Here is a 12,091-nt window from a genome sequence, read left to right on the forward strand (position 1 = left end):
GCCATGAGGGAGGGGAGCAGTGGAAATCAGAGAAAGGGGTGATCGGGTGAAGGGTTAGAACATAGAACATAGAACATTACAGCGCAGTACAGGCCCTTCGGCCCTCGATGTTGTGCCGACCTGTGAAACCCCTCTAAAGCCCATCTACACTATTCCCTTATCGTCCATATGCCTATCCAATGACCATTTGATAGGGTTAAGCTCATTATTGAGGAAGAGTGAATCATAGAATCCCTGAAGTGCAGAAGGAGGCCATTTGGCCCATAGAGTCTGCACTGACTATTTGAAAGACTACCCTACACAGATCCAATCCCCGCCCTATTCTTTGTAATCCCACATAACCTTTGGACACTTAGTGGCATGGCCAATCTACCTAACCTGCACATCTTTGGACTGTGGGAGAAAACTGGAGCACCCAGAGAAAACCTACAGAAACAAGGAGAGAATGTGCAAACTCGACACAGACAGTCACCCGAGGTCGGAATCGAACCCGGGTGCCTGATGCTGTGAGGCAGCAGTGCTAACCACTGTGCCACCGTGCCACCCCGGGTGGGGGGATCACAATATAGGTAATGATAGAGGTAGTGGTTGTGGAAAAGGTAAAGTTGAGGTTGGTAGCAGAGAATGGTGGTTAAAAAAATAATTAATGCATCCTCACCCTAATTTTCCCTTCCTCTCAAATGGTCCTCTCAGATCAATTACCGTCTTTCCCATAATTCCCAAGTTAAACCCTCCAATCAGGTTTCTGTTTTTTTCATTGCAATGAAAATGCTTTAAGAAAATTTACAAATGCCCTTCCCCATGACTATGAAAATGGTTCATTATCCTTCCTCAATCTCTTCAAATTCTGTGCAGCCTTTAATATGGTTGGCCTCGGTATCCTCCTCCAGTCTCCCCTCCACAATCGAGTCAGATGTGCCTGCAAATTTGGTCCACTTTTACCAATGAGACCATAAACACAGCAACTGTAATAATGGCTGCTGAACCTGTTAAGGAGGTTGTGCACTATGACTGTTTTCAATCATAATTCTCAGTCAGAAACTACAAGAACAAATTAGATTTGCATGGCTGCACAGTGGTTAGCACTGCTGCCGCAGAGAGGCAGGGATCTAGGTTCAATTCCGGCCTTGGGTGACTGTCTGTGTGGAGTATGGACATTCTCCCTGTGTCTGCATGGGTTTCCTTTGGATGCTCTAGTTTACTTCCACAGTCCAACAGTCCAAAGGTGTGCAGGTCAGGTGGATTGGGCATGCTAAATTATCCCTTTGTGTCCAAAGGCTAGGTGGTGGAGTTACAGGGATAGGGCAGAGGAGTGGGCCAAAGTAGGGTGCTCTTTCAGAGGGTTGGTGCAGACCCATTGGGCCAAATGGCCTCCTTCTGTAATGTAGGGATTCTCTGATTTACACAGCACCTTTTCTGTAGTAAATGTCCCAAGATGCTTCACAGGAGCACTATGAAACAATATTTGACAGCAGACCACATAAGGAGATGACCAAAAGCTTGGAAGCTGAAAAGAAGACCGCTAATGGTGGTGTGATTGAAATTTGGAATTCACAAGGGGCAAGAATTGGAGGAACATTGGTATTCCTGAGAGATCTGAGGCTGGAAGTGATTACAGAGATCAGGAGGCCATAGATTGATGTGGAACCTGCCTGTGTTCGTTGGAGTTTAGAAGGATGAGGGGGGATCTTATTGAAACTTACAGGACACAGCAAGGCCTGGATAGAGTGGACGTGGAGAGGATGTTTCCATTTGTAGGAAAAGCTAGAACCAGAGGACACAATCTCAGACAAAACGGACGATCCTTTAAAACAGAGATGAGGAGGACTTTCTTCAGCCAGAGGATGGTGAATCTGTGGAACTCTGCCGCAGAAGGCTGTGACGAAATCACTGAGTGTCTTTAAGCGAGATTGATAGGTTCTTGATTAATAAGGGGATCAGGGGTTATGGGGAGAAGGCAGGAGAATGGGGATGAGAAAAATATCAGCCATGATTGAATGGCGGAGCAGACTCGATGGGACGAGTGGCCTAATTCTGCTCCTATGTCTTATGGTCTTATGGTCTAACTAAGGATGAGAAGTTTTAAAGTCCAGGTACTGATCAACTGGGAGCCAGTGTAAGTCAACGAGCACAGATGTGATGGGTGAACAGGACTTGGTACAACAAAGTTTTGGATAATCCCAAGTCTACAGACAGTAGTCTACAGACACCTGGGGCTGGTTTAGCACAGTGGGCTAAGACAGCTGGCTTGTAATGCAGAACAAGACCAGCAGCGCCGGTTCAATTCCCGTTCCAGCCTCCCTGAACAGGTGCTGGAATATGGCGACTAGGGGCTTTTTCACAGTAACTTCATTGAAGCCAACTTGTGACAATAAACGGTTATTATTATTATTAGAATGTTGGAGGCTAGTCAAGAATGCATTGGAATAGTCACATCTGGAGGTAACAAAGGCATATCAGCAGAAGGTGAGCTGAGGCAGATGAGGAGTTGGGTGATGTTACTGAGGTGGAAATAATCATTCTTATTGATGGAGTGATGATATGTGGTCAAAAGCTCATCGCAAGATCAAATATGAGACCTGGCGAAGAGTTTAATTTGCTCTCTGAGTGTTAGTCAATTTCTCCTTTAGTTCTGAAGTTCTCGGGATGTTATTGTCTGTTCTGGTGCAGACGGGTCATGTATCCGTGAAGGGAATATGATGGGGATCTTGTCCCTGATTTATCCGATCTTATTTGTTACCATTCTTGCATTGACTATTGTTGTGTGCTGTACCTGTTGTACATTGTTACCTGTGGCCATTCTTTTTGTTATGTTTTGTTGAATGTGATGTCTGTAAAAATTGAAAACAACAATAAAAAAAATTGCTGATTGACACAAAGGTAGGTCATAAAGTTGTGAAGAGCACAGAAGGAGGCTGCAATGGGTCGTAGAAAGGTTAAGTGAGTGGACAAAAAATTGGCAGATGGAATATAATTTGGGAAAATGTGAACTTTTCCACTTTGGCAGGAAGAATAGAAAATTAGCATATTATTTAAATGGAGAGACATTGCAATACCTTGAGATGCAGAGGGATCTGGGTGTTCTGGTACATGAACCTGGAAAAATTAGTATGCAGGTGCCGCAATTGATTAGGAAGCCAAATGAAATCATAGAATCATTAGAGTGCATAAGGAGGCTGTTCGGCCCATCGAGTCTGCAACCATCCTCTGAAAGAGTACCTCACCTAGGCCCAGTCTCCTGTCCTGTTGCTGTTCAATGCAAAGGAAATGGAATATAAAAGTAAGGATGTCTGGCCACAGTTATTGTTGATGTTGATGAGATCACATCCGGAATACTATGTACAGTTTTGGTTTCCTTACTTAAGAAAGCAAATAATTGCATTAGAAGAGCAGTTCAGAGATGGTTAACCTGACTGATTCCTGAGGTGAAGGAGTTATCTTATCAGGCAAGGTTAGACTGGTTGTGCCTCGATCCATTGGAGTTTAGAAAAATGAATGGTGACCTTATTGAAGCATAAAAGATCCTGAGGGTCCTTGACAGAGTGGATGCTGAGAGGATGTTTCCCCTTGTGAGAGAGTCTAGGAGTTTCAGATTAAAAATAAAGAGTCTCCCATTTAAACTGGAGAAGAAATATTTTCTCTCAGAGGCATGAGTCTACGGAACTCTCTTTTGGGGGGCAATCAATGGAGGCAGGGAATATTTTTAAGGCAGAGGTACATAGATTCTTGACGAGCAAGGAAGTCAAAGGTTATTGGGGTGGTGGAATGTGGAATTGAGGCCACAGTCAGACCAGCCATGATCTTATTGAACAGCAGAGCAGACTCAAGGGCCCAGTGGCCTAGAACATAGAACATACGGCTCATTCGGCCCATCGAGTCTTCACCGACCCACTTAAGCCCTCACTTCCATCCTATCCCTGTAACCCAATAACCCCTCCTAAACTTTTTGGTCACTTAGGGCAATTTATCATGGCCAATCCACCTAACCTGCACGTGTGGTAGGAAACCGGAGCACTCAGAGGAAACCCATGCAGACATGGGGAGAATGTGCAGACTCCGCACAGACAGTGACCCAATCGGGAATCGAACCTGGGACCCTGGTGCTGTGAAGGGACAGTGCTATCCACTTGTGCTACTGTGCTGCCCCCTACAGTGCCTACTCCTGTTCTTAATTTATATGTTGGTATGTGACTGCCCAATGCCAACTGGTGCACCCCACCTTTAAATGATTGTGAATTGGGTGCCACAGGATTCTCATGTGCTATTACCTTATTCTGAGGGTAGGACTTTATTGAAATCTGTTTTATATTAATGAGTATTAATAAAATGCAAATATGTTAGAAGTATGAAACAGCCACAGACCAACATAATGTTCAGCAGGCAGTAAACACACCGCTGTCTTTATCTCTGCATCACAAGCCACCTTTGGGAGATCAAAACAATCTCATCAGCAAACCAGCAGGAATCTCTTGGGAAGCCAGCCCCAGCGGCGGGATTCTCCGTCTGTTGACGCTGGGCCTGAATAACTGGTGTTATATGACATCAAAATTGGCGCCGTTCCCAGAGCAATTCATCAACCATTAATGGGCTAGCACTGGTGCGTGCAACACGACCAATTCCAATGAAAAGCGGTGTGTGATTCACCGGAGTGGGGATTAACACTCGAGAGGCTGACAAGCTGCAGCTGCAGAAAATCACTCCACTCCCCATACACAGCAACCCAGCCAACAAGATGGCAGCAAGGAGAGCGGCACCATGGTTCACAGATGCTGAAATCGAGCTCCTGTTGGCTGCCATGGAGGAGAGGCAGGCCACCCTGTACCCAGGGTGGGAAGGAGGTTGCCATCCGCCGCTGTGCACCTGACATGGGTGCAGGTGGGCAACACCGCCAGGACCGGCCAGCAGTGTCGTAAAAAACCGCACAAATCCCTCAGGGCGGCCAAGGTGAGTAGGCAGCAATGTGGCCCTGGCACTAACCCCCGACGCACATACCCATTAAACCCCCCCCTCCCCACTCCCACCTGCGGGGCGACCGAACCCCCGCCCTGCGTCACCTGCCAGTACCCACACCGGCCATCATGGCCGGCTGCTCTGGCCACCAGCTACCCACCAGCTACCCAAAACCCCTATGCTGCATACGTCTCTCTGCCTAACACTGTGTGTGTTCTGTCCCGCCACCCCCTCACCCCCCAGCCTCAGTGCATGCCCTAGGGCTGTGGCAACTAGGATGAAGGCCACCATTCCTGGTTGAATTCCGAAGTCCATTGTCTGCAGGGGGTGAAAGTGAGACATGTTAGCATGGTGTGTGCCCCCGTACCAAACCAGGTTCACTGGGCTACCCTGTAGTCCCTGTCCCTGCACGCTCCAACCCTTCTTTCCCCATCCCCTCACTCACCACCGGCCGTTCCCCCTGGCACCCTCCCCACTGCTGCCTGGCCCCGTTGGTGCTGGACAGCATGGGGGCCTCTGGCCCTGGTGCCCAGCTCTACCCATGCCAGCTGTATGCTCTGCAGCTCCCGTTCGGTGCCCTCCTGCAGGAGCTACGGTGGCCACAGCCCTTGCGGTGGGGGGGAGGGGGGGTTCCCACTGGTTTGGTGTGGGGGGGGGGGGAGAGAGAGAGAGAGAGAGGAGGTGTGCTGACAGTATCCAGCATGCCATACTCCACCAATAGCCATTCCGCTGGCCGGGTGGGCTTCTGCCAGGGCTGGGGGGAGTAGTGGGGGTGGCCAGGAGGTGGGCTGTGGGGTCGGGTACGCGGTCCAGCAGAAGCGGTGCAATTTTCTTGGTGTGATCGATGCGTGTGGAGGGTGTAGGCGTACGTGCGGCTGCAGCTTGTCAGCCCCGCGCATGTCCAGCACAGACCCGGCGATTCTCCCACCATTTTTTGAGCGTTACATTTAGGTTTTATGCACTGCTGGTGCTAACCCCTCATTGGTAGTGGAATTGGTGCAGGTGCGGCGTTGACTTTTCCGTTGTGAAACACCACCGATCCTCCGTCACCGTCAGCACTTAGATGCAGGAACGGAGAATCCAGCCCTGGTTCTAGTGGTGTGTATTTTCATACAACATATGAACATAGAACATAGAACACACAGTGCAGAAGGAGGCCATTCGGCCCATCAGGTCTGCACCGACCCCTTAAGCCCTCACTTCCACCCTATCCCCGTAACCCAATAACCCCTCTTAACCGTTTTGGACACTAAGGGCAATTTATCTTGGGCAATCCACCTAACCTGCACGTTTTTGGACTGTGGGAGGAAACCAGAGCACCCGGAGGAAACCCATGCAGACACAGGGAGAACGTGCAAACTCCTCACAGACAGTGACCCAGCAGGGAATCGAACCTGGGACCTTGGCGCTGTGAAGCCACAGTGCTATCCACTTGTGCTACCGTGCTGGTATACTCTGAGAAATGATATGTAAACCAGGGAATAACAGTCCAATCATGTTGTGATCAATGCGGAAAGAATATTTATTAACTATTAACTTAAAAGAAAAAAATGACAAGAAGGACTAATAATACACTGCAGCACTTAATTACACTGTTGAATATACACACACAGTATGAAATGAAGTTACCCCTTGATTCACAACTACCAACATTTCCTGAATTCTGAGATGCCCTTTGTTCCAAAAAAACCCCATCCAATATTATATAACTGTATGAGCTAAATCCAGCAGATTATTACCAAGCACAGGTATTTGTAACGTTTGGGAAAACCATCTTCAGTTTCAGTAAAGGCAAAATCTGCTCAATTTGAATATTGGATCATAACCGGCTGCCCGTTTAGCAATAACTTGTTTTCAGGAGACTGTTTTCTGCAGCTGGGTCCAGATATATCACCCTTTACCTTTGATGTTATCCTGTGGTTCCAGTTTTAGCATGTATGTGCCAAATTCCTTGGGCTGGATTTTCTATTTCTGAGACTAAATTGTTGACGCTGGTGCAGAATTTGTGGAGTTCCATGACAGCAAAATGGTGCTGAACCTGGACCGATTCAGCTATTTTAATATACTCAATCCATTTTTACGTGCTTTGAGTGCCTTTTCCGAGTATTATTTTGCCGCTCGCCTACGTGGTTGTTACCACCAGCATAGCCACAGGGCGGCACGCTGTTGTTAAAGTGGGGGCGGTAAGGTGTCACCAGTGTCACGAGTTGGGGCTTACCTCGACAGGGTTACCACATGATGTTCTGGAACACATGGCGATATTGATATGTTCCACACATTCATCTATCACTGAAGGTACGCATAATCTCCAGCGTCAGGGAAATTGTTTGTCTGGATATACCTTAGGTGATGGATTGGTATCTTGTGATATTAAGGAAGCTGAACAGATTGTTATTTAGCTCCAGCCATTTCCCTCTTGTGCCCATTACAAATGTGAAGTGTCTCAGGTTGGAGCCTCCAGTCAATTTTGTAATTTCCAAATCAAGCTATTTATATTTCAAAACTTTTTCTTGCTTGGCTTTCTCTAATGACATGTCGTTGTCTTCATATCAGACCGTAACGTCGACTACTGCGATCTTCTGATCTTTTTTGAAGATAACGACTAGCTTCCACAGGGAGCCATCCTTGGCGACGAGCCGTGGTTCTAGGTAGGATATCCAGCCATATTTAGATACGTGCATGCATAGCCGGTCAAGGACCTTGTTGTGTCTTTTGATCCTGGCCAACTTCACAAACGGACACCATCCGGAAATATGTGCTAACGTTTCGTTAGAAACCTCACACCTTCTAGGTCTTTATTAGATTTGGACGTCCCCTCGACAGGGTTGTCCGTGTGGGGTAGAAATTGGTGTGGAGCAATAGGTGAAGGATGAGTTTGTGAGACGTCATGTGGAAAAAGCGGCTGAGGGGCTGTTTAGCACAGGGCTAAATCACTGGATTTGAAAGCAGACCAAGCGGGCCAGCAGCACGGTTCGATTCCCCGAACAGGCGCTGGAATGTGGTGACTAGGGGCTTTTCACAGTAACTTCATTTGAAGCCTACTTGTGACAATAAGCGATTTTCATTTTATTTCATTTTTTCACTTCAAAAGGATTTGATCCAGGTGCTGGATATCTTATCGTTACGATAGTATGAGATGCCGGATCCCTGGCTGATCTGTTTCCTCCATTTTTCAAATTCCCATTCCCTCCATGCCTTGTATTTATTCGCCGTTTTTTTCCTGAGCCGGACTTGATCTATCTCCACGGGTGGTGCCTCCACGACTAGATTCTCGAGGTCTTCACTGCTCTGGGCGTCCAATGGGTTGGGGAGGAAATCGCCGATTTCCTTGAGGATGTGGAGGGATCGTAGTGCCTCAATGGTTCCGGAGTTGGATTCGGCCCGATATTGGAACGGTGTCCCGATAACTTTGTCGGTGGACGTTTCTAGTGCCGCCCGCTTCCGAATAATCGCGGAAGGTATCTGGACTTCCAACTTCGGCATTCCCAGCCTGCCGCTTCTGTTGTTTGAATATAGGAGTCAGTTGGTAACATGTGGTGGGAGATATAGAATTTCCTTTGTGGAGGTTCAGATGATTTGATCCAAATTGCGGAAGTTATTCTGCGATACCTCCGCTAAAATTAAGTGGAAATATGTCCTGGGGATAATATGGATTCTTTGGAAATCGATCTTTTGAAGTAGTCGGAGAGCCGCCGCCTGCAGTGATTTGATCCAGGCTTTGATTTTTCCTGGCCATTCAACTTCCGTTACACCTGCCCATGTATTGATTTGGGCACCCAGGTACTTTTCCATGTCACCTGGGGGATGTAGGCAATTGTATCTTTCCCAAGCTTCCAGTTATGGAGGTGCTTATACATAAGGTGTTCGACTTATAAGTGAAGTGGAATCCCTTTGTCTTAGAGCCGTCGATAATCAACGCCGTGTTGGGACAGAAAGACTGGAGGAGCTTGAGGTTCATCTCCATCCCTGTATGAGTGTCACTTAAGAGGGCAATATCATCAGCAAAGGCCAAGGCCGAGCAATTGATTTTTTTGTCGCCTAAATGCATGGCGGCACTCGAGTTGGCCTTCTCCAGGGAACAAATTAATGGTCCAGAGCTATGTTGAGTAGTAGAGGTGAGCGTGGGTCACCTTGTTTTATGCCCCTCTCTATGATTATTTTACTGGTTTTTGTTTTGTTGCTCTCGATTCTGTTAAGGGGCTAGCACCAGCACCACGTGGAACTCAACTGATTCCAATGAGAAACGGTGCGGGATTCGCTGCGTCTGAGATTGACACTCATGAGGCTGACAAGCTGCAGCCACATATACACACTGCACTCCCCACGCACACCATCCCAGCCAACAAGCTGGCAGCAAGATGTGCAGCCCCACGCTTCATGGATGCCAAGGTGGAGATCCTCCTGGACGTGGTGGAGAAGAGGCGGGTGACCCTGTACCCCGGCCCAGGAAGGAGGCTGCCAGTTGCTGCCATTTGCCATGCCTGGGTGAAGGTGGCAGAGGCGGTCAGCGCTGTGGGTAACACCGCCCGGACCAGCCTATAGGGCCGGAAGAAACGGCACGACCTCCTCAGGGCGGCCAGGGTGATCAGGCAGCATTGTGCCCCTGGCACCAATCCATCCCACACACCTGTAAACCGACCATCCCCTCCCTCTGCCACCTGGAGGGTGGACGCACCCCACCCTGCACCACATGTCGGTACCCATACCGGCCGCCATGGCCGGGTGCCCTGTCCACTGAGGCCAACCCCCCCCCCCCCCACCCACCCGAGCTGCATGCGACAGACTGTCTAACAATGTAATTTTCTGTTCCCCCCCCCTCCCCCCCCCCCCCCCCCCCCCCGTCCCTCAAGAGGAGGCCGCCCATACAAACTGGGAGTGGTAGATGACTGGAGGGGAACCGGCAGACTTGCGGCCCCTCACCATGGCAGAGCAGTGGGCTCTGGACGTGGTCGGCCACCCGGAGGAAAACAAGGTCGCCAGGGTGGAGTTTGGTCGCGGACGAGAAACGGAGACCCTGCTGAGTTGCGGTTCCCCGTGACAGGGATGTAAACCCTCACCCAACACAACCCTCACCCCACATCACCCCCACACTACCCTCACCCCCACCCTCACCCTACACCAACCCCACCCTCACCATCCCCTCCCCACTAACCACACACTCACCCCCACTCCTCCCCGGCCCGCGGTCTAATCGTACACCTTGTCTTGTGTCTTGCAGGACCTGCTGGACAGGCCCATCAGGTATTCTCCATTCCCAGCCAGTGCCACAGGCAGAGCCGCACCCCCCCCCCCCCTTCCCCTCCCCCACTGTGAGCCGAGCAGTGATGAGGATAGCAGCTTGGACACAAGCCCTCCACCCGAGACTCAGGACACCCCAGAGCATGGGTCTGAGGGTGACACAGATTTCATATCACAGCTGTCTCCAACACCCTCCATCATGCCAGAGACACTCATCTCGGTTGGGCACTTTAGTGAAGAGGCTCCTGGGACACTATCTGGTGTTCACCACACAGCTGATCCAGTACAGCAGGTGGAGGTAGGAAATCCGAGTGGGCAGATGGTCAGAGGGCAGGCTGACCCCAGGGAAGTTGCCGTCCAGATATGGTGCTGGCTTCTGGAATGGACAGTTCCATTGATTGTGGAGATGCAGGTGCAGAGCCAGGGACTACATGAGGGCTTGTAGGGCTTGTTTACGAGTAGTTGGTGGAGTCCAACCACGTGCAGTAGCAGAAGGTGGTGTCGACAATGTGTGTCACCCAGGCCCAATACCACATGGGAGGCGTCCATGGTGGAGGCGTTGGCAGGGGGGATGGTTCAGCATGGCCATAGGCCTGGGGCAGTCTATGCAGGCACTGGCAATGCCCAGGACAGGGTTGATGCCTCAACAGGCAAACATGTGCCTGAGGCTCTCAGAAATTGCAGCAGCACTTCTGAGTGTGGCCCAGTCACAACAGGCCATGGCTGGGAACGTCGGCAGCATTGCCCAGGCACTGGCTGACATGGCGTAGAAACAGAGGGAGGTGGCCCAGTCCCAGAGGGAGATGGCGTAGTCACTAGCTGATGTGGCACAAACCCAGAAGGTGGTGGCACAGCCAATGGGTGATGTGGTGCGGGAATCACAGCAGATCACCTCCATTCCTACTGTACTGTCTGGGGATCCACCATGACATAGAGTTAGGGCCCGTAAGGGCAGAAAGTTAGATGCTAGTTAAGTTGGCACGGGTGCAGGGCACAGTTTAGTTACAGGGGCTTGGGCACAAACCTGTAGATACGTCCCCACTGTCACCCCAGGGATCCGATGGGACCATGTGATGGAATGGCCAGTTCGCATGCAGGGATCACCCAGGTGGACAGTGGAAAGTGCTACCGGGGGCAGGAGTCAGACATTGTCAAACAATGTGGAGCATCAGAGCTCATCGCAGAGCGGGCTGTCATCATCCTCCAACCCATGGACCAGACCCGGTTTTACTGCCAATCCAGGACCCGCACCTCGTAGTGCGACAGGTTTGTATCACGGAGGGGGTTGCACACGAGGGGTGGCCCGGAGTGGGGGAGGTGGGGCGGTGGTGGGGGAAGGGGGGAATTCCCCTGGTTAGTCCCCTCCCCCACAGTTGGTGAACCTGGAGGCGATCAGATCAGCCCCTACATGTTGACCTTGGTGCACACGTACTAACCACTGTGCTACCATGCTGCCCATGTGCTACTGTGCTGCCCTCTCTCAGCATGATGTTGGAAGGCCCCACCAGAGCTGTCCAGGCACCTGAATCACATCTGCATGAGGCCGAAGCACCGCTCGATTAAGCCTCTGGTCATTGCATGGCCGCTTTGTAGCGGGTAGTGGCGTCAGTACGTGGCCTCCAGATAGCGGCGTCAGGTACGATTACTTGGATAAACCTTGTCGCTCAGGAGCCAACCCCCCAGTCGGTGGGGTCATCTCGAAAAGTCAGGAATCGTGGAGTGTACCAGGATGTTGGTGTCGTGCACACTGCCTGGGTATCAGGCACAGACGTGTATGATGCGCAGCTGATGGTTACATATCAGCTGCACATTCATCGAGTGGAACCCCTTGCGGTTTTTGTAGAGCGGCCTGTCATCTGCTCATAGGGGGACTTCAATGCATCCCGTCAATCACCCCCTGAAC

The sequence above is a fragment of the Scyliorhinus canicula genome, chromosome 10 (assembly GCF_902713615.1).
Source record: "Scyliorhinus canicula chromosome 10, sScyCan1.1, whole genome shotgun sequence".
Lineage (NCBI taxonomy): Eukaryota > Metazoa > Chordata > Chondrichthyes > Carcharhiniformes > Scyliorhinidae > Scyliorhinus > Scyliorhinus canicula.